This window comes from Ranitomeya imitator, chromosome 6 (genome assembly GCF_032444005.1).
Source record: "Ranitomeya imitator isolate aRanImi1 chromosome 6, aRanImi1.pri, whole genome shotgun sequence".
Taxonomy (NCBI): domain Eukaryota; kingdom Metazoa; phylum Chordata; class Amphibia; order Anura; family Dendrobatidae; genus Ranitomeya; species Ranitomeya imitator.
The window spans coordinates 167,168,989-167,195,712 of NC_091287.1; positions in this window are offsets into that span (position 1 = coordinate 167,168,989).

A 26,724-nucleotide genomic window follows, 5' to 3' on the forward strand; every position below is an offset into this window, starting at 1 on the left:
AAGTTTAGAGATTTAACATTTCCAAATGATAACACAGCCGTGTGCGATGCAACAAACTTGCAGGAGTTGATCACATCACACACGGTTGTGTTATCCTGGGCTGATGGGTCATAGCGGCGTTTCAGCAATACTTACCAAAGTTTGCTTTGTCCATGGCTGAAGCGCTGTCAAAGCCATCCCACAGCGATTTGGCCACCTCAGTCCACATACGCCTTAACACCACCTGGTCCGCGTGCCGGGGGTCACGGCTGTCCCACAACGGGCCTCGCTCTTGGATACAGGTGACCATGAGATCCACGTCAATCCCCTCATATCGGTCCCAATGTGAAACCTAGAATAATTGAAAAAAAATAATGTTTGCAAGAATCATAAAAATAGCTCCAACCCCCCCACACACAAAAATAAAATAAATAACTAAAAAAGAAAAAAAATTCCTCATGTTGTTTGAAAAAATACTTACTCGCCGTCATGCCACCACAGCTTGGCCCCGAGGGTGCTGCTCCTGCTGGTTCTCTTCCTACTCACTTGAAGAAGCCTGGAAAATATTTAAAAAAATATTACTTTTACACGTGTACAAATGCAACGAACAGTAAGCAACAGTAGATCATGTACTCACCGAACTCCCCTGCGGTGTTGTGTGGCTACTGGCCATGGTTTTTACCAAGATAAATTCTGCAAGGAAAAATTGAAAACATTATTACATTAACAGAATGCACAATACACAGCCACATAGAAGAAAATATCAAAAATTCCATACATAACATTACGACCACAACGAACAGTGCACTCACAGGACAATGACAACTGAACAAGCGCTGATCAAACCACACCGCCATACATTGCCAAAAAAATCAATGGCAGAGAAAACACAATGCCAGAGTATAGCAAAAGCAGAATACAACAGTCCCCAACAAGATAAGAAAACAAATAATAAACAACAGCCCCCTATGTACAAATCAAAAAGAAAACATATCTTTTTTTAAAAAATAAATATTTTTTTTACAGAAAGGCCCAAGAAAAGGCAATCCATTATAAACCCCCATACTTCACAATTTATTTAAAAAACAACAAAGCCAAGAAAACGCCATACGGTTACATATAACCCCAGAAATACATCAGAACCAAAAAAAAAAATTACTATTAAAAAACCCCACAGTGGAACAACCGCATGCTTACAACCCAAAATAAAGCACCATGCATTATTAGAAAAAAAAAAAAAAGCAAATCCCCCCCCCAAAAAAAAAATGAGGGAAAAGAAAAGTCAATCCTGGATAAACCACCATACTTTACAATAAAACCAACAGGGCCAGAGACAATGAAACGCCATCATAACGCCAAAAATACACCAGACCCAGATAATAAAAAAACGCCAACTTCCATTAAACAACCACAGTATAGACGGATTAAAGTACAGAACAAACATTAAATTAAACATCCAAAAATTGCATTAAAAATATAAAAAAATTAAACACACTTTTAAAAGAAAATGAGCAGATACATTCTATACTTCAATCCTGGATAAACCACCATACTTTTCAATAAAACCAACAAGGCCGGAGACAATGAAACGCCATCATAACGCCAAAAATACATCAGAACCAGATAATAAAAAAACACCAGTTTCCATTAAACAACCACAGTATAGACGGATTAAAGTACAGAACAAACATTAAATTAAACATCCACAAATTGCATTAAAAATATAATAAAATTAAACACACTTTTAAAAGAAAATGAACAGATACATTCTATACTTACATCTCTTGAAAGCAGATCTGGAGAGAGATGGTCTGGTTTGTGTCCTAGTGCTTCAGGCAATTGACAAACAATGCATCAACCTTTTATTTATATGTATGGGTTGTTTTGACACTGTCTAGACACCGTCTAGACCAGGGGTGGGCAATTAATTTTGCCATGGGGCCGCATGAGAAATTGGGAAGGTTTTAGAGGGCCGGACTAATATAATTAACTCATTTTTACCCAATACTGTAGTATACATATGCTATCTTTTCCCCCACTTTAGGTAGTATTCTCCATGTAGCCCCCAATTATTGTGTCACCCTGTGTTTTCAACACTCCTGTGTCATCCTGTGTATTCTGCACCGTTTCACCCTGTGCATCCTGCACCCCTGTGTCTCCCTGTGTATCCTGCACTCCTGTGTTTCTCTGGATATTTTTCACCCCCATGTCACCCTGTGTATCCTGCACCCCTGTGTATCCTGCACCCCCGTGTCGCCGTGGGTATCCGGTGGCTGCACTATATGGCTGTGTCCCCTATATTATCCTCCGTCTCTTATAAGTACAGATAAGAGATGCCACCTCTGCCACTCACCCCCAGCCCAGAACACACATGCTTCCTACAGGACTGGGCCCTGGCTCTCTGAAAATTGATGCTTGCTGGTTTCTCTGCTGATTCTGAGGATTGTTTTGGTTGAATTTCCCTGGGAGCAGATATGGACCCCAGACGCACAGGCTTCAGCTGCAGATTAGTGTCTCGTCATACCCGTGTCGTGTCCACCTCGGCATTAGGCAGTACATGGACGTGTACATTCCCCGGGTCTGCACCGTTCGTCTTCCCATCACACGTCCCCACTGGCCTCCTCTCCATGGCTCCACTAGAAAATGCAGGAGTCCTGTCACTACCTAATGCCAGAAGGGCCGGCTCGGCCATGGGCGTGTGTGGATCGCTGTCCCCGATCCGGTTTTCTTTGTCAGTCAGGGAGCCGTTTCGCTCCCCCTTATGAAATAACTTGCACTTTTAGGTCAGATGAATAATTTACATAGGCATCCTCCCTCACTCTCCCCAGCAACACAGGGACCCCATCTACCCCTGACAGTGTGGCTACTCACCCGAAGACCACCAGCCAGCAACTTTCACCGCAGCACATCCCGCGTGGCGCTGGAGTGACGTACAGGGCCGGCCAGTGAGCACCACCCCGCCCACCCACCAGCGTCGCCCTGACCGCCGATGCAAGATCACATGGGACCCCATATGATCAACGCATCAGACAGCGGGCGGAGTCAGTGGGTATGGCAGGGTGCAGTCAAATGACCAACGCACTCCGGCGGCCATCTTAATCATGGGCTGCTCGGAAGCGTCTGGCGGCTGGCCGAGCGGTGCCGGGGGCGGGCCGTTTAAAATCATCAGGCGGGCCGGATGCGGCCCGCGGGCCGCATCTTGCCCAGGTCTGGTCTAGACACTTATCTTGTGATTTTATTAAACGACGCATGCGTCGCACAACGCGCTGCGACGCACTCACTTGCGTCCTCTGCGTTGCCAATTGACATCAATGGGTTTTTTAACGCATTAACGACGCAAAGGCGATGCATGCGTTTTTTTTAAAACATTCGCCGCTAAAAAAATGCAACATGTAGCGTCGGCCGCGCCCTGCCAGGTGCGGCCAAACAACGCATGCGTCGTAAAACGCAACAAAACACATAACAACGCATGTCCATGTGCCCCCAATGTTAAAGATAGGGGCGCATGACGCATGCATCGTTATGCGTCGATGACGCTGCGCCCAAAGGCGCAAATGTGAACGTAGCCTTACAAGGACCAGCAAGACAACTGAGCTGGAAGCACTGGAATTTTCATTGGGATTTACAGGATAAGTAATCATTTTGAGTATTCCCTTCTCTGTGTCCATTTCTTAAAAATCTTAAACAAGTTAAAATGTATCTATAATTTCTGCACAGAACATTATTGCTGCAGGCCACTGAACAAAGGCTGATGGTATTACCGGTGTGGCAGCATTAGAATCATGGGTTATTTATAAGATTAGTGAATAATAAAAAAATTATTACTTGTTTTTGAACATTTTTTCACAAATCCTAGACAATTACTTAAAAAATGTATCTATAACTTATGTACAGAACATTGGTCAGTCATATCACATTCAATAACACAATACTAATATATGAGTAAAAACCATGGCTAACGTATCAGCTTCAGCTATTCATGATTAGAACACATAGACATATATTGGATTTAAAAGCTTAAAAAAGTTTACTGAAAATACCTTGAATATGACGTTTTACTACCTGTCTTATTTTATTTTCACCCATTACACTGCTTTTGTAAAAGGCATGTAGTAACTTTAGTTCTCAGCTACATTTCCTAAATTGTGAGCAAATAGATTAGGTACACTTAGAAAAAAAAATCTAAAAAATAACAGCCTCTTCCATAACCCCTCTAGCTGTCCTTTGCATCACCAAGAAAAGTGTCTGTTTTTGCCATCTTAGTCAAAAATGGTTAATCCATTTGCTCATAATTTGGGAAAGATCATATTAATGTAAACATCCTAAATTGACTCGTTCTGCCTTGCACTGAATACTGGTAAGAGTATATGTTAAACCTCTTGTTTTTAAAGATGTAGTTAACACTTTTTAAAAACTGAACTTGAAACAAAGAATTAGTCAAACTCACAAAATATCTAGTATTTACCTGAAAACTCCTTGCCGCTAGCATACTGCTGATCTAATATTCCTGCTCATAGTTGGAAACAGTTTTGCAGGGCTTTTGAACTGACCATGCACAGGTTACAACTACCGCCAATCCCTGGCTGCACCGCTGATGATACTACGGTTTCATAACTGCATTGGCCGTTGACTAGTTATATCTGTCCCAAGGATATTGTTGGGACCTAATATCTACAGGCCACTCTAACAAGGACTAGCAGGAAAACTGAGCTGGAAGCACTGGAATTTTCATTGGGATTTACAGGATAAGTAATCATTTTGAGTATTCCCTTCTCTGTGTCCATTTCTTAAAAATCTTAAACAACTTAAAATGTATCTATAATTTCTGCACAGAACATTCTTGCTGCAGGCCACTGAACAAAGGCTGATGCTATTACCAGTGTGGCAGCATTAGAATGATGGGTTATTTATAAGATAAGTAATAATTTTTCATTATTCACTAGTCTTTGTACATTTTTTTCACAAATCCCAGACAATTACTTAAAAAATGCACCTATAACTTATGTACAGAACATTGGTCAGGCATATTCAATAACACAATACTATTATATGAGTAAAAAACATAGTTAACATATCAGCTTTAGATATTAAAGATTAGAACATGTAGACCTGCATCGGACTTAAAAGCTTAAAAAAGTTTACTAAATATACCTTGAATATTACATTTCACTACATTTCTTATTTTATTTTCACCCATTACACTGCTTTATAAAAAGGCATGTATTAACTTTAGTTCTCAGCTACATTTCCTAAATTGTGAGCAAATAGATTAGGTACACTTAGGAAAAAAATCTAAAAAATAACAGCCTCCTCCATAACCCCTCTAGCTGTCATTTCCATCACCAAGAGAAATGTGTGTTTTTTCCATCTTAGACAAAAATGGTTAATCCATTTGCTCATAATTTGGGAAAGATCATATTAATGTAAATGTCACTAAATTGACTTCTCCAGCCTTGCACTGAATACTGCGAAGAGTATAAGGCTACGTTCACATTAGCGTTCTGCCGGGCTGCGTCGGGCGCAGCCGCGGCGATGCATGCGCCTTTTTTGCCGCAAGCGTTAGGGCGCAGAGGACGCAGCAAGATGCATTTTTTCCCTTCCCCATGACAGCCCCGTTACATGAGAGATGGTCCCGCCCCCAAGAACAGGAAACCTGCAGAGCAGATAAAAGATGGGGGCGGCACCTCTCTCCTCAGTTTGGTTTCCTGTTCTTGTGGGGAACCTGCGGTGCTGCATGGGGAGGGGATCTCCCCTTACTATCCGGTCACGAACCGAGGTCCGCGGTGGGAGCAGCGGCGGCGTGCACGCGTCGCCCCCATACCTGGGCTGCGAGGGCGTCCTTCCCTACTGTGGACTCCCCGACGTCTGCTCCTGGCCGGAGGCTGGGCCGGGGAAGGAGACGAAAGCGGCGAGAGGCGTTCCCAACACGATGCTGGCGCCGAGTGAATGGGAGAACTTCCGGTTTGTGAACCGGAAGTGACGCCACACGCCGGAGAAGCGGTGTGCTGACACTCCCCAGGGGGGAGGAAGTTCAGGGACGCACACACCACTTCCTGCCCACCAATATTTAAATGCAAGGCAGCAAGCAGAAGCCGGTAACAGCCTCCTGCAAGATGGCAGATCCTGTGGAATCAGCGATCCCAGCAGAAAACCCACAGCCTGTCATGGTACTGAGGGTCCGGTGGGTGAGTGCCTTTGTAAGGCAAACCATGTCAGTAACACTGTGTTTTCTGTATGTGTATACAGGGAAAGAAAGTTACCTCTAAGCAAAAGAATAAAGTGTGTGCACTTTGTGATAAAAGCCTTCCCAAGACATATGAGAAGCGAATATGCTGCTCATGTATAGAAAAAACGTAACTGAAGAGTCATCATCATTTCTTCAGAATATAAAGGCTATCGTTGGAGACGAGGTGCAAAGCACTGTAAAGGAGCAATTAAGACCGAATGGTTTGCAGAGCTCCATAAATCCGCCTTCTACGCCTGCCCAAACATCTGATATAGAATCTGAGGGTGAACCAGGAGAGCTTCCGCCCGAGGAGGACTCGGACCTGGACTCTTCGGAATGAAGAGTGTGGTCGGCCATATGTATTATCAGAAGATGTGGGGAAATTATTGAAGCTGGTTAGATCCACCTTGGGGGTGGAGACACCAAGGGAAAAACAAACGGTCCAGGACTCCATGTTCAGTAATTTGTAAGGGAAGAAACGGAGAGTTTTTCCGTTCCATGATAATATATTAAAACTTATAAAGAAGGAATGGAAAAAAACGAACAAAAAGATTTTGTTTCCCCAGGCCCTGAAACGCAAATATCCCTTTGATGAGGAAATTTGTGAGAAATGAGAGAAAGCACCTAAGCTGGACGCAGCTATTGCGAGTACCTCCAGGGGCATAGCGCTTCCTTTTGAAGATATGGGTGCCCTAATAGACCCCCTAGATAAAAAAGCTGATGCATTTCTAAAATCAGCCAGGAAAGCTTCAACTTGGGCGTTCAAACCAGGGGTAGCGGCTACCTGCACTGCCCGTGCCATGGTTAGATGGCTAGACGAATTAAGCAACAAAATAAAGGACAAATGTCCAAGAGACAGACTTCTAGAGGTCATCCCTTCACTACAAAATGCAGCGGGGTTCCTGGCAGACGCTGCCATTGATTCAGTTCATTTTTCTGCCCGGGCAAGTGCCCTCGCTAATTCGGGCAGGAGTGTTGTGAATTCTCCCTCCAGTGGTTGTTGATGGTAATGCAGTTATTCCTGAGCAGCAGTCTTGGACAGGTGTTTCTGCTAATTGCAATTCTGACTGAGGTATTTAGCTGTGCAGGACTCATTAGTCCTTGCCAGTAGTCAATGTTCCTTTGGAAGTGTTGGTCCTCTGCCTGGCCTCTCCTGCTTGCTGCCAATTCAGCTAAGTGTTCGCTTCATTTATTAGACACACTTCTGTGTGTTTATTTTCTGTGTTTATCTTGTTTCTATTTTGTTCCTGCTAGACTGTGCCTGATGTTTTTCTCAGTCTAGTTGGACTCGCTGGAGTCGCAGATATACTCTCCACATCTTTAGTTAGGTGGTGGAGTTTTTGTATTTTTCTGCTGTGGATATTTTGTAGTGTTTTATGCTGACCGCATAGTATCCTGTACTATCCTTTCCTATCTAGGTAAAAGTGGCCTCCTTTGCTTATCCCTTTTTTCTGTCTGCGTGTGTCTTTTCCTCTCCTACTCACAGTCATTATTTGTGGGGGGCTACCTATCCTTTGGGGATCTACTCTGAGGCAAGAGAGTTTTCCTATTTCCATCTTTAGGGATATTTAGTCCTTAGGCTGTGTCAAGGTGTCTAGGTCTGGTTAGGCACACCCCACGGCTACTTCTAGTGGCGGTGATAGGATCAGGGTTTGCGGTCAGTAAAGTTACCACTGCTCCAGCGAAGGTCTTTTCATGCTGCTCCAAGGCCACCTGATTATAACAGTACTACTGGCCAACAATGAGTTAATTGCATCTCAGAAGAAGGGAGGAAAGATCTTGAGCCATTTTTTTTTCTCCAGTCTGTTTTGTCTTCTCCTCCCTCTTTATCTCTGGGTGGCTGAAGAGCCTTCTGCTAGCATGAATGTTCAGGAATTAGTTTCTCGTATAGACCAGCTTGCTGCCAGAGTACAGGGTATTTCTGATTACATTGTTCAGACTCCTGCTTTAGAACCGAAGATACCTACTCCTGATTTGTTTTTTGGTGACAGGTCCAAATTTTTGAGTTTTAAAAACAACTGTAAACTGTTTTTTGCATTGAAACCTCGATCCTCCGGTGATTCCATTCAACAAGTTAAAATCATCATTTCCCTGCTGCGTGGTGATCCACAGGATTGGGCATTTTCCCTGGAATCTGGGGATCCTGCTTTGCTTAATGTAGACTCCTTTCAGGCGTTAGGATTACTGTATGATGAACCTAATTCGGTGGATCAAGCTGAGAAGACCTTGTTGGCCCTGTCTCAGGGTCAAGAGGCGGCAGAATTGTATTGTCAGAAATTCAGAAAATGGTCTGTATTGACTAAATGGAATAATGATGCTTTGGCGGCAATTTTCAGAAAGGGTCTTTCTGAATCCGTTAAAGATGTTATGGTGGGGTTTCCCACACCCTCCAATCTGAGTGATTCTATGTCTCTGGCCATTCAGATTGATCGGCGCTTGCGGGAGCGCAGAACTGTGCGCGCTATGGCGTTATCCTCAGAGCAAATTCCTGAGCCAATGCAATGTGATAGGATTCTGTCTAGAACGGAACAACAAGGTTTTAGACGTCAGAATAGGTTGTGTTATTATTGTGGTGACGCTTCCCATGTCATTTCTGTCTGCCCTAAGCGGACCAAGAGGATCGCCAGTTCATTTACCATCAGTACTGTACAACCTAAATTTCTGTTATCTGTGTCCTTGATCTGTTCATTGTCATCATTTTCTGTCATGGCGTTTGTGGATTCAGGTGCCGCCTTGAACTTAATGGACTTTGAATTTGCCAGGCGTTGTGGTTTTCCCTTGCAGCCTTTGCAGAACCCTATTCCTTTAAGGGGCATTGATGCTACACCCTTGGCTAAAAATAAGCCCCAGTTTTGGACACAGGTGATCATGCGCATGGCGCCAGCCCATCAGGAAGATTGTCGATTTCTGGTGTTGCATAATTTGCATGATGCTATCGTGCTGGGTTTTCCATGGTTGCAAGTACATAATCCTGATTTGGATTGGAAGTCCATGTCTGTGACTAGTTGGGTGTTGTGAATTCTGTTGTCAAGCTCCCTCCTGTGGTCCGGAATGGTACTTCGGCTGGTTCTGTCCATGGGCTTCCTCTGGTGGTTGTGAGTGGAGCTGCGGCTTCTGAGTTTCCTTCCACAGGTGACGAGGTTAATTCGTTAGCTGGCTGCTCTATTTAACTCCACTTAGATCTTTGCTCCATGCCACCTGTCAATGTTCCAGTATTGGTCTTGTTCTCTCCTGGATCGTTCTTGTGACCTGTCTTCCCAGCAGAAGCTAAGTTCCTGCTTGTTTTTCTCTGGTTTGCTATTTTTCTGTCCAGCTTGCTATTTTGATTTTGTCTTGCTTGCTGGAAGCTCTGGGACGCAGAGGGAGCGCCTCCGCACCGTGAGTCGGCGCGGAGGGTCTTTTTGCGCCCTCTGCGTGGTCTTTTTGTAGTTTTTTGTGCTGACCGCAAAGTTACCTTTCCTATCCTCTGTCTGTTCAGTAAGTCGGGCCTCACTTTGCTAAATCTATTTCATCCTTTTCCTTTGGGGAATTTCTCTGAGGCAAGGTAGGCTTTATTTTTCTATCTCTAGGGCTAGCTAGTTTCTTAGGCTGTGTCGAGTTGCATAGGGAGCGTTAGGAGCAATCCACGGCTATTTCTAGTGTGTGTGATAGGATTAGGGATTGCGGTCAGCAGAGTTCCCACGTCTCAGAGCTCGTCCTATATTATTAGTAACTATCAGGTCATTCCGTGTGCTCTTAACCACCAGGTCCATTATTGTCCTTACCACCAGGTCATAACAGTTGGGGTTGTCAGGGGGTTCATAATGATGTTCCTCTGATGTCTATCGCCCCTTCTCCCTCTTCTTAAATTCCGGAGTTTTTGTCTGATTTTCAGGATGTATTCGATGAGCCCAAGTCCAGTTTCCTTCCACCACACAGGGACTGCGATTGTGCTATTGACTTGATTCCAGGCTGTAAGTTTCCTAAGGGCCGACTTTTCAACCTGTCTGTACCTGAACATGAACATACCGCCATGCGGAGCTATATTAAGGAGTCTTTGGAGAAAGGACATATTTGACCATCCTCTTCACCGTTGGGAGCAGGGTTCTTTTTTGTTGCTAAAAAAGATGGTTCCTTAAGACCCTGTATTGATTATCACCTCTTGAATAAGATCACGGTCAAGTTTCAATATCCTTTACCTTTGCTTTCCGATTTGTTTGCTAGGATTAAGGGAGCTAGTTGGTTTACTAAGATTGACCTTCGGGGGGCTTATAATCTTGTTCGTATTAAGCAGGGTGATGAATGGAAAACTGCGTTTAACACGCCCGAGGGCCATTTTGAATACCTTGTGATGCCATTCGGACTCTCTAATGCTCCATCTGTTTTTCAGTCCTTCATGCATGATATCTTCCGGGATTATCTTGATAAATTCCTGATTGTATATTTGGACGATATTTTGATTTTTTTCTGATGATTGGGAGTCTCATGTGCAGCAGGTCAGGATGGTATTTCAGATCCTTCGTGACAATGCCTTGTTTGTGAAAGGGTCTAAGTGTCTTTTTGGGGTGCAGAAGGTTTCCTTTTTGGGTTTTATTTTTTCTCCCTCATCTATAGAGATGGATCCGGTTAAGGTTCAGGCCATTCATGATTGGATTCAGCCCACATCCGTGAAGAGCCTTCAGAAATTTTTGGATTTTGCTAATTTTTATCGCCGTTTCATTGCTAATTTTTCCAGCGTGGTTAAACCCTTGACTGATTTGACAAAGAAGGGCGCTGATGTGGCGAATTGGTCCCCTGCAGCTGTCTCTGCCTTTCAGGAACTTAAGCATCGTTTTACTTCTGCTCCTGTGTTGCATCAACCGGATGTTTCTCTTCCATTTCAGGTTGAGGTTGACGCTTCTGAGATTGGGGCAGGGGCTGTTTTGTCTCAGAGGGATCCTGTTGGTTCCTTAATGAAACTGTGTGCCTTCTTTTCCCGTAAGTTTTCACCTGCTGAACGCAATTATGATGTCGGCAATCGGGAGTTGTTGGCTATGAAGTGGGCGTTTGAGGAGTGGCGACATTGGCTTGAGGGAGCTAAGTACCGTATTGTGGTCTTGACCGATCATAAGAATCTGATTTACCTCGAGTCTGCTGCCAAACGGTTGAATCCTAGACAGGCTCGATGGTCCTTGTTTTTTTCTCGTTTTGATTTCGTGGTCTCGTACCTTCCGGGTTCTAAGAATATTAAGGCCGATGCCCTCTCTAGGAGTTTTTTGCCTGATTCTCCTGAGGTCTTGGAACCAGTCGGTATTTTGAAGGAAGGGGTGGTCCTTTCTGCCGTTTCTCCTGATTTACGACGGGTTCTTCAGAAATTTCAGGCTGACAAACCTGATCGTTGTCCTGTGGGGAAGCTGTTTGTTCCTGACAGATGGACTAGTAGAGTGATTTCTGAGGTTCACTGTTCTGTGTTGGCTGGTCATCCTGGCATTTTTGGTACCAGAGACTTGGTTGGTAGGTCATTTTGGTGGCCTTCTTTATCGCGTGATGTGCGGTCTTTTGTGCAGTCCTGTGGGACTTGTGCGCAGGCCAAGCCTTGTTGCTCCCATGCTAGTGGGTTGCTTTTGCCATGGCTGGTCCCTGAGAGGCCCTGGACGCATATTTCTATGGATTTTATTTCCGATCTTCCTGTTTCCCAGAGGATGTCTCTTATCTGGGTTGTTTGTGACCGATTCTCTAAGATGGTTCATTTGGTGCCTTTGCCTAAATTGCCTTCTTCTTCTGATTTGGTTCCGTTGTTTTTTCAGCATGTGGTCCGTTTGCATGGTATTCCTGAGAATATTGTGTCCGACAGAGGTTCCCAGTTTGTTTCTAGGTTTTGGCGGGCTTTTTGTGCTAGGCTGGGCATTGATTTGTCTTTTTCTTCTGCATTTCATCCTCAGACAAATGACCAGACCGAGCGTACTAATCAGACTTTGGAGACTTATTTGAGATGCTTTGAGTCTGCTGATCAGGATGATTGGGTGGCTTTTTTTGCCATTGGCTGAGTTTGCCCTTAATAATCAGGCTAGTTCGGCTACTTTGCTTTCGCCTTTTTTTTGTAATTTTGGTTTTCATCCTCGTTTTTCTACTGGGCAGGTTGAGTCTTCTGACTTTCCTGGTGTGGATTCTGTGGTTGACAGGTTGCAGCAGATTTGGGCTCAGGTGGTGGACAATTTGGTGTTGTCTCAGGAGGAGGCTCAAAGTTTTGCTAACCGACATCGCTGTGTTGGTTCCCGACTTCAGGTTGGGGATCTGGTTTGGTTATCTTCCCGTCATGTTCCTATGAAGGTTTCTTCTCCTAAGTTTAAGCCTCGGTTTATTGGTCCTTATAGGATTTCTGAGATTATTAATCCGGTGTCTTTTCGTCTGGTGCTTCCGCCCTCTTTTGCTATCCATAATGTCTTCCATAGATCTTTGTTGCGGAAATATGTGGAGCCCGTTGTTCCCTCTGTTGATCCTCCTATGTTGGTCGATGGGGAGTTGGAATATGTGGTTGAGAAGATTTTGGATTCTCGTTTTTCGAGGCGGAAGCTTCAGTACCTTGTCAAATGGAAGGGTTATGGCCAGGAGGATAATTCTTGGGTTTCGGCCTCTGATGTCCATGCCGCTGATTTGGTGATCTGGGGGTTCGGTGACCCCTCCTCAAGGGGGGGTACTGTTGTGAATTCTGCTCTTGGGCTCCCTCCGGTGGTTGTTGATGGTAATGCAGTTATTCCTGAGCAGCAGTCTTGGACAGGTGTTTCTGCTAATTGCAATTCTGACTGGGGTATTTAGCTGTGCAGGACTCATTAGTCCTTGCCAGTAGTCAATGTTCCTTTGGAAGTGTTGGTCCTCTGCCTGGCCTCTCCTGCTTGCTGCCAATTCAGCTAAGTGTTCGCTTCATTTTTTAGACACACTTCTGTGTGTTTATTTTCTGTGTTTATCTTGTTTCTATTTTGTTCCTGCTAGACTGTGCCTGATGTTTTTCTCAGTCTAGTTGGACTCGCTGGAGTCGCAGATATACTCTCCACATCTTTAGAACACCAAAGGAATCTTCACATACGGCCAATAGAGTAAAATATAATCTTTATTAATAATACTAAAAGACAAATCTATCAGTAACAGGTACAAAATCACAGGCACAGGTAACAGTAGGTGGGAAACCCCAGGTAATGACTCCAAATTTAGCAGAACAGGGTATATAGTAATAACTCACAGAAAGTGTAATGTGACACTTAACGCAAATACCATGTCTAACAGCTGTGTAGCCATGCACATAAAGGCACAAGACATAAAATACAAATGTAGAAACAATCAATGTTGTAACATATTTACCAAGGAGCACTCCTGGGGACCCACCACACCCGACGCGCGTTTCGCAAGGAAATGCTTCGTCCAGGGGTCCACTGTGCCTGATGTTTTTCTCAGTCTAGTTGGACTCGCTGGAGTCGCAGATATACTCTCCACATCTTTAGTTAGGTGGTGGAGTTTTTGTATTTTTCTGCTGTGGATATTTTGTAGTGTTTTATGCTGACCGCATAGTATCCTGTACTATCCTTTCCTATCTAGGTAGAAGTGGCCTCCTTTGCTTATCCCTGTTTTCTGTCTGCGTGTGTCTTTTCCTCTCCTACTCACAGTCATTATTTGTGGGGGGCTACCTATCCTTTGGGGATCTACTCTGAGGCAAGAGAGTTTTCCTATTTCCATCTTTAGGGATATTTAGTCCTTAGGCTGTGTCGAGGTGTCTAGGTCTGGTTAGGCACACCCCACGGCTACTTCTAGTTGCGGTGATAGGATCAGGGTTTGCGGTCAGTAAAGTTACCACTGCTCCAGCGAAGGTCTTTTCATGCTGCTCCAAGGCTACCTGATCATAACACAGGAGAGCGCAATGGTTAAAAAACTGGAATGCTGACTTCCAGTCAAAAGTGAAGCTGTGTGCCGTACCTTGTGAGGGGCAATATTTGTTCGGGAAGGCGTTGGATGAAATTCTAGAGAAAGCGGCGGATAAGAAAAAACAATTCCCTCCACCTCCCTTCTTTATACGCCGTTGGTATGACAACCGTCAGTCCTTTCGGGGTTAAGGTAAAGCAGGCCGGGGCCGCCCATCAGATAGAGCGGCGAGGGAAAACGTGGGGCGACAGGAGAGAGAGAGGGTTCCTATTCAGTAAGCCTCCAAAACCAGACCCTAAACAATGACGCCATATTCCAGGTGGGAGGAAGGCTACGTTTTTTTGTCCATCAGTGGGTAAGCTTACAGCCATCTCAATGGATAATAAACCTATTATCCCACGGCCTACGATTAAACTTTGTCTCTCTACCTCCTCACCGAATAAAAGTTACTCGTGTGGCCAAAAAGAACCAGATAGTACTAGAAAAAGAAATTCATCTTCCAGACAAAAAAGTCCTGGTAAAAGTGCCTCCACAAGAAGAAGGGAAGGGGTTTTACAGCACCCTATTCCTCACGCCAAAACCGGAGGGGTCGTTAAGAACAATCTTCAACTTAAAAGAGCTAAACAAGTTCATCCGAGTAGAAAAATTCAAGATGGAGACACTGAAAACGGCAGTCATAGACCTTACAGATGCCTACTACCATGTACCAATCAGCATCGAGCATCAACAATATCTAAAGTTGGTAGTGCAGCTGGGTCAGGTCTTCACCCATCTACAATACCAATGTCTCCCCTTCGGGGTATCAGTGGCTCCTCGTATCTTTATGAAGATAATTTCAGAAATAGCATCCTTCGTGAGGAAAGAAAATATTCTACCAGTGCCCTATTTGGACGATTTCCTCCTTATAGCGGACAGTCAAGAAGATTGTACGAAGGCAGTTATGAGGGTGCGAGAGTTGCTGACCACGCTGGGGTGGATAATAAACTTAAAGAAGTCAAGAATGATTCCGGTCCAGATGCAGGAGTTTCTGGGGATTCAATTAAATTCAGTCAGACAAGACTGTGTTCTTCCAGACAGAAAGATCGAAACCATAAAACAGCGAATAAGACAAATACAAGCGGCCCAATCTGTCTCGGTAAGGGAAGCCATGTCCCTCTTAGGTATGCTGACAGCAACAATTCCGGCGGTCCAATGGGCACAACTGCATTCAAGGGACCTACAGTGGTAGATTCTGTCAGAACAAACAAAAAAACCCTACAACTTAAATCGGACTCTCTAAACCGGTGGCTAAATTCTGAAAATTTAAAAAAAGGGGTCCCATGGTCAATCAAAAACCCGGTGGTACTGAGTACGGACGCGAGCCCGTTAGGTTGGGGTGCACACCTATCAGGTCAGGTCCTACAGGGTCTATGGGATTCACAAATGCAATTAGCCTCCTCAAACCTGAAGGAATTAACAGCGGTAAGGCAAGCGATTCTTCAAACGGAAGAGGAAATCATGTGAAAACATCTGGTATTATCCGACAACAGCACAGCGGTATCATATATAAACCGACAGGGAGGAACAAGATCGAGTCCCCTAATGGAAGAAGCAAGAAGGCTATTTTGATGGGCCGAAAACCATCTTTTATCCCTTACAAGTACACACTTAAAGGGGTCAGACAACCTTGTCGCAGACTTTCTGAGTCGTCACGTGCTGCACCAGGGCGAGTGGTCTCTAAATCAAAAATTTTTTGCAGAAATCTGTGCCATCTGGGGGCTTTCTCAAGTGGATCTTTTTTCCACAAAGCAAAACCGAAAGGTAGAAAGATTCTACTCTCTGAACCCAAAAGAGTATCCGGAGGGGGTAGATGCGTTACTACACCAATGGGGGTTCCAACTAGCCTATGCATTCCCCCCAATTCCATTAATCCCTACAGTCCTGAAGAAGATCCGAGAAGAGAAAGCACGCATAATCTTGATTGCACCCTTCTGGCCAAAGAGAGCTTGGTTCACTTGGCTCAGATGTACAGTTAGGGCCAGAAATATTTGGACAGTGACACAAGTTTTGTTATTTTAGCTGTTTACAAAAACATGTTCAGAAATACAATTATATATATAATATGGGCTGAAAGTGCACACTCCCAGCTGCAATATGATAGTTTCCACATCCAAATCGGAGAAAGGGTTTAGGAATCATAGCTCTGTAATGCATAGCGTCCTCTTTTTCAAGGGACCAAAAGTAATTGGACAATGGACTCTAAGGGCTGCAATTAACTCTGAAGGCGTCTCCCTCGTTAACCTGTAATCAATGAAGTAGTTAAAAGGTCAGGGGTGGATTCCAGGTGTGTGGTTTTGCATTTGGAAGCTGTTGCTGTGAGCAGACAACATGCGGTCAAAGGAACTCTCAATTGAGGTGAAGCAGAACATCCTGAGGCTGAAAAAAAAGAAAAAATCCATCAGATAGATAGCAGACATGCTTGGAGTAGCAAAATCAACAGTTGGGTACATTCTGAGAAAAAAGGAATTGACTGGTGAGCTTGGGAACTCAAAAAGGCCTGGGCGTCCACGGATGACAACAGTGGTGGATGATCGCCGCATACTTAATTTGGTGAAGAAGAACCCGTTCACAACATCAACTGAAGTCCAGAACACTCTCAGTGAAGTAGGTGTATCTGTCTCTAAGTCAACAGTAAAGAGAAGACTCCATGACAGTAAATACAAAGGGTTCACATCTAGATGCAAACCATTCATCAATACCAAAAATAGACAGGCCAGAGTTAAATTTGCAGAAAAACACCTCAAGAAGCCAGCTCAGTTCTGGAAAAGTATTCTATGGACAGATGAGACAAAGATCAACCTGTACCAGAATGATGGGAAGAAAAAAGTTTGGAGAAGAAAGGGAACGGCACATGATACAAGGCACACCACATCCTCTGTAAAACATGGTGGAGGCAACGTGATGGCATGGGCATGCATGGCTTTCAATGGCAATGGGTCACTTGTGTTTATTGATGACATAAGAGCAGACAAGAGTAGCCGGATGAATTCGGAAGTGTACCGGGATATACTTTCAGCCCAGATTCAGCCAAATGCTGCAAAGTTGATTGGACGGCGCTTCATAGTACAGATGGACAATGACCCCAAGCATACAGCCAAAGCTACCCAGGAGTTCATGAGTGCCAAAAAGTGGAACATTCTGCAATGGCCAAGTCAATCTCCAGATCTAAACCCAATTGAGCATGCATTTCACTTGCTGAAATCCAGACTTAAGACGGAAAGACCCACAAACAAGCAAGACCTGAAGGCTGCGGCTGTAAAGGCCTGGCAAAGCATTAAGAAGGAGGAAACCCAGCGTTTGGTGATGTCCATGGGTTCCAGACTTAAGGCAGTGATTGCCTCCAAAGGATTTGCAACAAAATATTGAAAATAAAAATATTTTGTTTGGGTTATGTTTATTTGTCCAATTACTTTTGACCTCCTAAAATGTGGAGTGTTTGTAAAGAAATGTGTACAATTCCTACATTTTCTATCAGATATTTTTGTTCAACCCTTCAAATTAAACATTACAATCTGCACTTGAATTCTGTTGTAGATGTTTCATTTCAAATCCAATGTGGTGGCATGCAGAGCCCAACTCGCGAAAATTGTGTCACTGTCCAAATATTTCTGGCCCTAACTGTATGTCCATCTCGGACCCATGGATCCTTCCAGATGTTCCAAACCTGCTACACCAGGGTCCAGTAACACATCCTCAAGTACACAGTCTACACCTCACTGCTTGGAACTTGAGAGGGGACTGCTGCTAGCGAAGGGATTTTCGGACCCGTTAGTTAACACTCTGATGTCCAGCAGAAAGAAGATCACAGCGGATAAATATCAAAAAGCATGGGGAAAATTTTTAGAATTTTCAGGACGAAGTATAACAAATACCGTTCAGAAAGTTCCGATATCAGAAATCCTAGAATTTCTCCAAAAGGGTCTGGAGAGAGGATTATCTACCAGCACCCTAAAAGTGCAAGTCTCGGCGCTTGGCGCTTTATTGGACCAAAAATTGGCCGATCACCCCTGGGTGTGTAGGTTCATTAGGGCCTCCTTTACAGCCAGCCCATTCAAACCTCGTCCAAAGGTCACTCCCTGGGATCTAAATTTAGTTTTAAATGCTTTAACCTTCTCTCCCTTCGAGCCTCTTTCCTCCATATCAATAAAAGCGCTAACTTTAAAAACTGTTCTCCTGATTGCCCTTACATCAGCCAGACGCATTAGTGAGCTCCAGGCTATATCTATAGACCCTCCGTACACTACAATTTTGGAGGATAGGGTATTCATAAAATCTGATCCGGCCTTTTTGCCAAAGGTCAACTCAAAATTCCACAGGGACCAGGAAATAGTTTTGCCCTCATTTTGTGCTAACCCGAAATCCCAGGGAGAAGAAACCTTTCATTGCTTGGATGTCAGACGTTGCCTACTTCAATATATAGAAGTAACAAATCCACGGTGACAGTCTTCAGCCCTTTTTGTCTCCTTCCAGGGGGCAAACGGGAAAAATGGCCACAAAATCAACCATTGCACGGTGGCTCCATATGGCTATATCACTTTCCTATTCTTCTTCGGGGCAGGTCCCTCCACCTGGTGTTACGGCCCACTCTACTAGGGCTATTTCCACATCTTGGGCAGAAAGGGCAAATGCATCTATAGAGCAGGTTTGTAATGCAGCAGTATAGTCTTCACCCTCCACTTTCTTCCGCCATTATAGATTATATATACATACATACATACATAAGATGGGGTAATAACCACGTAATATAATAATAAATAAATAGTCTTCAGAGATTAATATAGGCCTAAGACTAACAAAGCGGTTACCTTACATTCTCTGTAAACAAACTGAGGAGAGAGGTGCCGCCCCCATCTTTTATCTCCTCTGCAGGTTTTCTGTTCTTGGGGGCGGGACCATCTCTCATGTACCGGTGCTGTCATGGATCTGGAAAATCAAATTACCCATAAGTAGTTATCATTTTTTTTGCGTCCAAAATCCGCGTCCAAAAGGACGCGTGTCGCAAAACTATGCGTTTTGCATGCGTTCTTGTTTGCGTTGTGCGTTGCGTCGCCGACGCAGCAGCGCACAACGCAAATGTGAACATAGCCTTAAACCTATTGTTTTTAAAGATGTAGTTAGCACTTTTTAAAAACTGAACTTGAGGCAGATAATTGGTCAAATAAAATATCTAGTATTTACCTGAAAACTCCCTGCCACTAGCATTCTGCTGTTCTAATATTCCTGCTCATAGTTGGAAACAGTTTTGCAGGATTATTGAGCTGACCATACACAAATTACAAATACCGTCAATTTCTGGCTGCACCGCTGATGATACTACGGTTACATGACTGCATTGGCCATTGACTATTTATATCTGTCCCGAGGATATTGTTGGGACCTAATATCTGCAGGCCACTCTAACAAGGACCAGCAGGACAACTGAGCTGGAAACACTGGAATTTTCATTAGGATTTACAGGATAAGTAATCATTTTGAGTATTCCCTTCTGTGTCCATTTCTTAAAAATCTTAGACAACTTAAAATGTATCTATAATTTCTGCACAGAACGTTATTGCTGCAGGCCACTGAACAAAGGTTGATGGTATTACCGGTGTGGCAGCATTAGAATCTTGGGTTATTTATAAGATTAGTGAATAATGAAAAATTATTTATAAGATAAGTAATAATTTTTCATTGTTCACAAGTCTTTGTACATTTTTTTCACAAATCCCAAATACTTAAAAAATGCACCTATAACTTATGTACAGAACATTGGTCAGGCATATCACATTCAATAACTCAATACTATTATATGAGTAAAAAACATGGTTAACATATCAGCTTTAGACATTCATGATTAGAACATGTAGACCTACATCGGACTTAAAAGATTAAAAAAGTTTACTGAATATACCTTGAATATTACATTTCACTACATTTCTTATTTTATTTTCACCCATTACACTGCTTTATAAAAAGGCATGTATTAACTTTAGTTCTCAGCTGCATTTCCTAAATTGCGAGCAAATAGATTAGGTACACTTAGAAAAAAAAATCTAAAAAATAACAGCCTCCTCCATAACCCCTCTAGCTTTCCTTTCCATCACCAAGAGAAATGTGTGTTTTTGCCATCTTAGTCAGAAATGGTTATTCCATTTGCTCAGAATTTGGGAAAGATATTAATGCAAACATAGCTAAATTGACTCGTTCTGCCTTGCACTGAATACTGGTAAGAGTATATGTTAAACCTCTTGTTTTGAAAGATGTAGTTAACACTTTTTAAAAACTGAACTTGAAGCAGAGAATTAGTCAAACTCACAAAATATCTAGTATTTACCTGAAAACTCCTTGCCGCTAGCATACTGCTAATCTCATATTCCTGCTCATAGTTGGAAACAGTTTTGCAGGATTTTTGAACTGACCATACACAGCTTACAGCTACCGCCAATCCCTGGCTGCACCGCTGATGATACTACGGTTACATGACTGCATTGGCCATTGACTATTTATATCTGTCCCGAGGATATTGTTGGGACCTAATATCTGCAGGCCACTCTAACAAGGACCAGCAGGACAACTGAGCTGGAAGCACTGGAATTTTCATTGGGAGTTATAGGATAAGTAATCATTTTGAGTATTCCCTTCTCTGTGTCCATTTCTTAAATATCTTAAACAACTTAAAATGTATCTATAATTTCTGCACAGAACCTTACTGCTGCAGACCACTGAACAAAGGCTGATGGTATTACCCGTGTGGCAGCATTAGAATCATAGATTATTTATAAGATAAGTAATAATTTTTCATTATTCACTAGTCTTTGTACATTTTTTTCACAAATCCCAGACAATTACTTAAAAAATGCACCTATAACTTATGTACAGAACATTTGTCAGGCATATCACATTCAATAACACAATACTATTAGATGGGTAAAAAACATGGTTAACACGTCAGCTTTAGACATTCAGGATTAGAACATCTAGACGTACATCGGACTTAAAAGCTTAAAAAAGTTTACTGAATATACCTTGAATATTACATTTCACTACATTTCTTATTTTATTTTCACCCATTACACGGCTTTATAAAAAGGCATGTATTAACTTTAGTTCTCAGCTACATTTCCTAAATTGTGAGCAAATAGATTAGGTACACTTAGAAAAAAAATCAAAAAAATAACAGCCTCCTCCATAACCCCTCTAGCTGTCCTTTCCATCACCAAGAGAAATGTGTGTTTTTGCCATCTTAGACAAAAATGGTTAATCCATTTGCTCATAATTTGGGAAAGATCATATTAATGTAAATGTCGCTAAATTGACTCCTCCAGCCTTGCACTGAATACTGCTAAGAGTATATATTAAACCTATTGTTTTTAAAGATGTAGTTAGCACTTTTTAAAAACTGAACTTGAAGCAGAGAATTTGTCAAACAAAATATCTAGTATTTACCTGAAAACTCCCTGCCGCTAGCATACTGCTGATCTAATATTCCTGCTCATAGTTGGAAACAGTTTTGCAGGATTATTGAGCTGACCATACACAGATAACAGCTACCGTCAATTTCTGGCTGCACCGCTGATGATACTACAGTTACATGACTGCATTGGCCATTGAGTATTTATATCTGTCCCGAGGATATTGTTGGGACCTAATATCTGCAGGCCACTCTAACAAACACATAGACAGAAAAAAGAATTCTCGAACAAACCATTCGTGTGTCTGCAATATAGTCCCCAATTTAATGCCATCAAAACCATTATCAATAGAACCATACCTATATTGTATGAGGATCCCATTTTAGCGAGAATATTGGACAGACGCTGCAATGTAGTGGCCAGATGAGCCCCTACTCTCGGTAACATACTATCTCCGAGTTTATTTGTATCACAGGATAACCGCAGATCTAAAACAAAGGCAGTTACAAATGCGGCACCGTTAATTGCACTACGTGCAAACATATGGCTGTTACAAAAACGTTTTATGATTCTAACAAAACTAATTTTTTTCATATCCGTGATTTCATTAATTGTAATTCAAGACATGTTGTCTACAAAATTGATTGCAACCTTTGTAACAAATCTTATATTGGTTGCACCACCCGCAAACTAAAAACACGTTTTTCAGAACACCTGTATGATATTTCTAGTATCAGAAATATCAACCGCAATATATCTGCAGCAGCAAAACATTTTGTGGACGTACATGCCAGGAATACTAGTTCTATAACAATTACCGGCATTGAAAAAGTGAAAAAAAAAACTCGCGGCGGTGACCTGGCCAGAACTTTGCTCACACGTGAAGCATTTTGGATATTTAATCTAGGGACCAGATTTCCTGAAGGGTTAAATAAGCGTCACGAAATTATGTTTCACTATTGAGAATGATCTTTCATGATAATTTTTAATTGTATTACACTTTTGGTATTATTCATGTATTTATTTGTTGTTTTTTGCATGTTTTGTACATATTTTTGTATTCGTTTTCTTAATTTAGTTTAGATATATCATGTCCTATAGGACCTTAAACATGTGACCTTTTTGTAGTTATCTGATTGGCAGAAGGTTTCTTTGTATTCTCACAGGAATCTTGGTAGGTGTGCTTTGGCAAAGACCTTTCCGGTCGAAACGCGTATCCAAACTTACGCAGGTCATAGTGTTGTCTCTATAGAGCTCATGATTTTTCATGTTTTTACATTTTTCCAATAAAGTTTGTTTATTTTACCTTTTGGAGCTGGAACATCGTGGTTTTTTTTTCATTGGTTCGCATCGTGTCAGGACTTGGTTCCGTGCTCTGCTGGATATGGTGAGCTGGCTTTTTTTCTTTTTTTTTTTCTTTTTTTCTTTGCATGCACTCTAACAAGGACCAGCAGGACAACTGAGCTGGAAACACTGGAATTTTCATTAGGATTTAGAGGATAAGTAATCATTTTGAGTATTCCCTTCTCTGTGTCCATTTCTTAAAAACACAATACCAAAACCAAAAACCTTCACACAGAGACCGGATAAAAAAATGTATGTAAACTTTATTAAGACTCACATTAAAAACATATAGATACTGGGACAGTGACCACTGGTGCAGCAAAACACAGTGGGACCCACATAAGAACCAACCTCACAAAAATGCAGTATGTCAAACAAAATGACAGGCTAGATATAACCGTAAAGTATATTATAAATGCCCATGGTATACATGAAAACATATAATGAAGTTCAGTACATAGAAATACGTAGACACAAATAAGAAAACGGCACCTAAATCATAGCGCTCAGAAGTGCAGGACATGAGCACACAATAGCCTAAACGTAGATGAACATAATACTGCAAAAGATGTTAAATATATGTATAGTTACCAGGAGGAGGAACTGGGGACCCACCACACCCGACGCGCGTTTCACACTGAAATGCTTCGTCCAAGGGGTGGTTGGGTACTGGCCAGATAGACTATTTAAGGAGGTCATGACCAATGAACAGAAAGAACCAATATACGAAAAGTAGCGGCACCTGTGATGATGTGGTGTGGTAACCGGACGTGACTGTGTGGATCAGTGAAGCACAGTGAAACCGGAAGTGAGTATGTCCGGCATTACGTAGTTTGCGCATGGCTATTAACACAAAACAGCGGTTGCCATAGAAACGGAATAATAGACGCAAAAAGTGCCAGATAGACAAAACAGTGCAACCGTCAAGGTACATCGTGAGTAAACACAACAGGAAGTATCAGAACATACAGAGAAGGAAAACGCTGATGCTTGCCGAAACCCCGAATAACAAATATAAGAACAGTGCATGCGCATGAAAACCTGACATAACCAACAATAGTGGGACGCCGTAGAACCATAGGCGAAAGAAGCGTAGATGTATCACTGTAATAGATCTAGGATGCCGGAGGGGGTAATCAGAGGCCAATAAAGGTACCAATACAAGAAAATAATGACAAATACAGAAACAATGCCCACCATACCGGAATGATGAACATCGGAAGGAGCGCATGCGCATACGAACATAGCAACCAGAAAACACATTGGAGTAGTGACAACAGGAAAGGCGCTTGCGCAAGAGGACCTATTTGGTAAGTAACGCCTACCATACAAAAAAAGAAAGATAGCGGATGAAGCGCATGCGTATAAAGGCAAGGAGACCAAATCCCTGGCAGAGTGTTGTATGGCCCATATAAAAGGTGGCTAAAACAAGACACGCCTACCCATGACAGCCATACAACAAAACGCTGCCAACGCAAAACAATTACAGGGCCAAAGGACAAAGGCCCACTATAATAAAAAACAGAACGCAGCGATAAGCAACGCATGTGCAAAAACCTAGGGATGATAAAATCCATATTAGTGTTAATATCTGCAACCATGCTAACATACAAATATACAGTTAGGGCCAGAAATATTTGGACAGTGACACAATTTTCGCGAGTTGGGCTCTGCATGCCACCACATTGGATTTGAAATGAAACCTCTACAACAGAATTCAAGTGCAGATTGTAACGTTTAATTTGAAGGGTTGAACAAAAATATCTGATAGAAAATGTAGGAATTGTACACATTTCTTTACAAACACTCCACATTTTAGGAGGTCAAAAGTAATTGGACAAATAAACATAACCCAAACAAAATATTTTTATTTTCAATATTTTGTTGCAAATCCTTTGGAGGCAATCACTGCCTTAAGTCTGGAACCCATGGACATCACCAAACGCTGGGTTTCCTCCTTCTTAATGCTTTGCCAGGCCTTTACAGCCGCAGCCTTCAGGTCTTGCTTGTTTGTGGGTCTTTCCGTCTTAAGTCTGGATTTGAGCAAGTGAAATGCATGCTCAATTGGGTTTAGATCTGGAGATTGACTTGGCCATTGCAGAATGTTCCACTTTTTGGCACTCATGAACTCCTGGGTAGCTTTGGATGTATGCTTGGGGTTATTGTCCATCTGTACTATGAAGCGCCGTCCAATCAACTTTGCAGCATTTGGCTGAAACTGGGCTGAAAGTATATCCCGGTACACTTCAGAATTCATCTGGCTACTGTTGTCTGCTCTTATGTCATCAATAAACACAAGTGACCCAGTGCCATTGAAAGCCATGCATGCCCATGCCATCACGTTGCCTCCACCATGTTTTACAGAGGATGTGGTGTGCCTTGGATCATCTGCCGTTCCCTTTCTTCTCCAAACTTTTTTCTTCCCATCATTCTGGTACAGGTTGATCTTTGTCTCATCTGTCCATAGAATACTTTTCCAGAACTGAACTGGCTTCTTGAGGTGTTTTTCTGCAAATTTAACTCTGGCCTGTCTATTTTTGGTATTGATGAATGGTTTGCATCTAGATGTGAACGCTTTGTATTTACTGTCATGGAGTCTTCTCTTTACTGTTGACTTAGAGACAGATACACCTACTTCACTGAGAGTGTTCTGGACTTCAGTTGATGTTGTGAACGGGTTCTTCTTCACCAAATTAAGTATGCGGCGATCATCCACCACTGTTGTCATCCGTGGACGCCCAGGCCTTTTTGAGTTCCCAAGCTCACCAGTCAATTCCTTTTTTCTCAGAATGTACCCAACTGTTGATTTTGCTACTCCAAGCATGTCTGCTATCTCTCTGATGGATTTTTCTTTTTTTTCAGCCTCAGGATGTTCTGCTTCACCTCAATTGAGAGTTCCTTTGACCGCATGTTGTCTGCTCACAGCAACAGCTTCCAAATGCAAAACCACACACCTGGAATCCACCCCTGACCTTTTAACTACTTCATTGATTACAGGTTAACGAGGGAGACGCCTTCAGAGTTAATTGCAGCCCTTAGAGTCCATTGTCCAATTACTTTTGGTCCCTTGAAAAAGAGGACGCTATGCATTACAGAGCTATGATTCCTAAACCCTTTCTCCAATTTGGATGTGGAAACTATCATATTGCAGCTGGGAGTGTGCACTTTCAGCCCATATTATATATATAATTGTATTTCTGAACATGTTTTTGTAAACAGCTAAAATAACAAAACTTGTGTCACTGTCCAAATATTTCTGGCCCTAACTGTACATATAAATATAAACAAAGATGGACATAAAAACAAATAAATATGTGCAAGAAAAACAGTATATACATGAAAAAACACAATGATGAGTATTTAGAAATACCCTGGTTTAGGGAAAGAGGGGAAAAAAAAAAAAAGAGACAAGTGCGGCGCTTCCTCTGAGCGTAATACGTTTTTACCAACAAGTTAAAAACATTTCTTTTATTTGTAGTTATGCTCACCTTCTATCGGTAAGAAATGCACGTTGAGATTCTCAAGGAATCAATTCTTTAGGCAACTCTTCTTCGTATGTTGTATAATCCAATAAGGTGTGCAGCTCACTTTGGAGAACTATGTGTTGATCCTGCTTCAGATCCACATAGGTGGCAATTTCAAAGAGAAAAAAAAAAAACTCCAAGTAAATGTGGCGCTAAGCACCTACGGATTTTTTTAATTCATCCACTTCAAGTGAAAAATTTTAAAAAATTCATTTATTTTCTCAAAATAAAATATATTTGTAAATTTTTTTAAAAAAATTTACAAATATATTTTATTTTGAGAAAATAAATGAATTTTTTAACATTTTTCACTTGAAGTGGATGAATTAAAAAAATCCGTAGGTGCTTA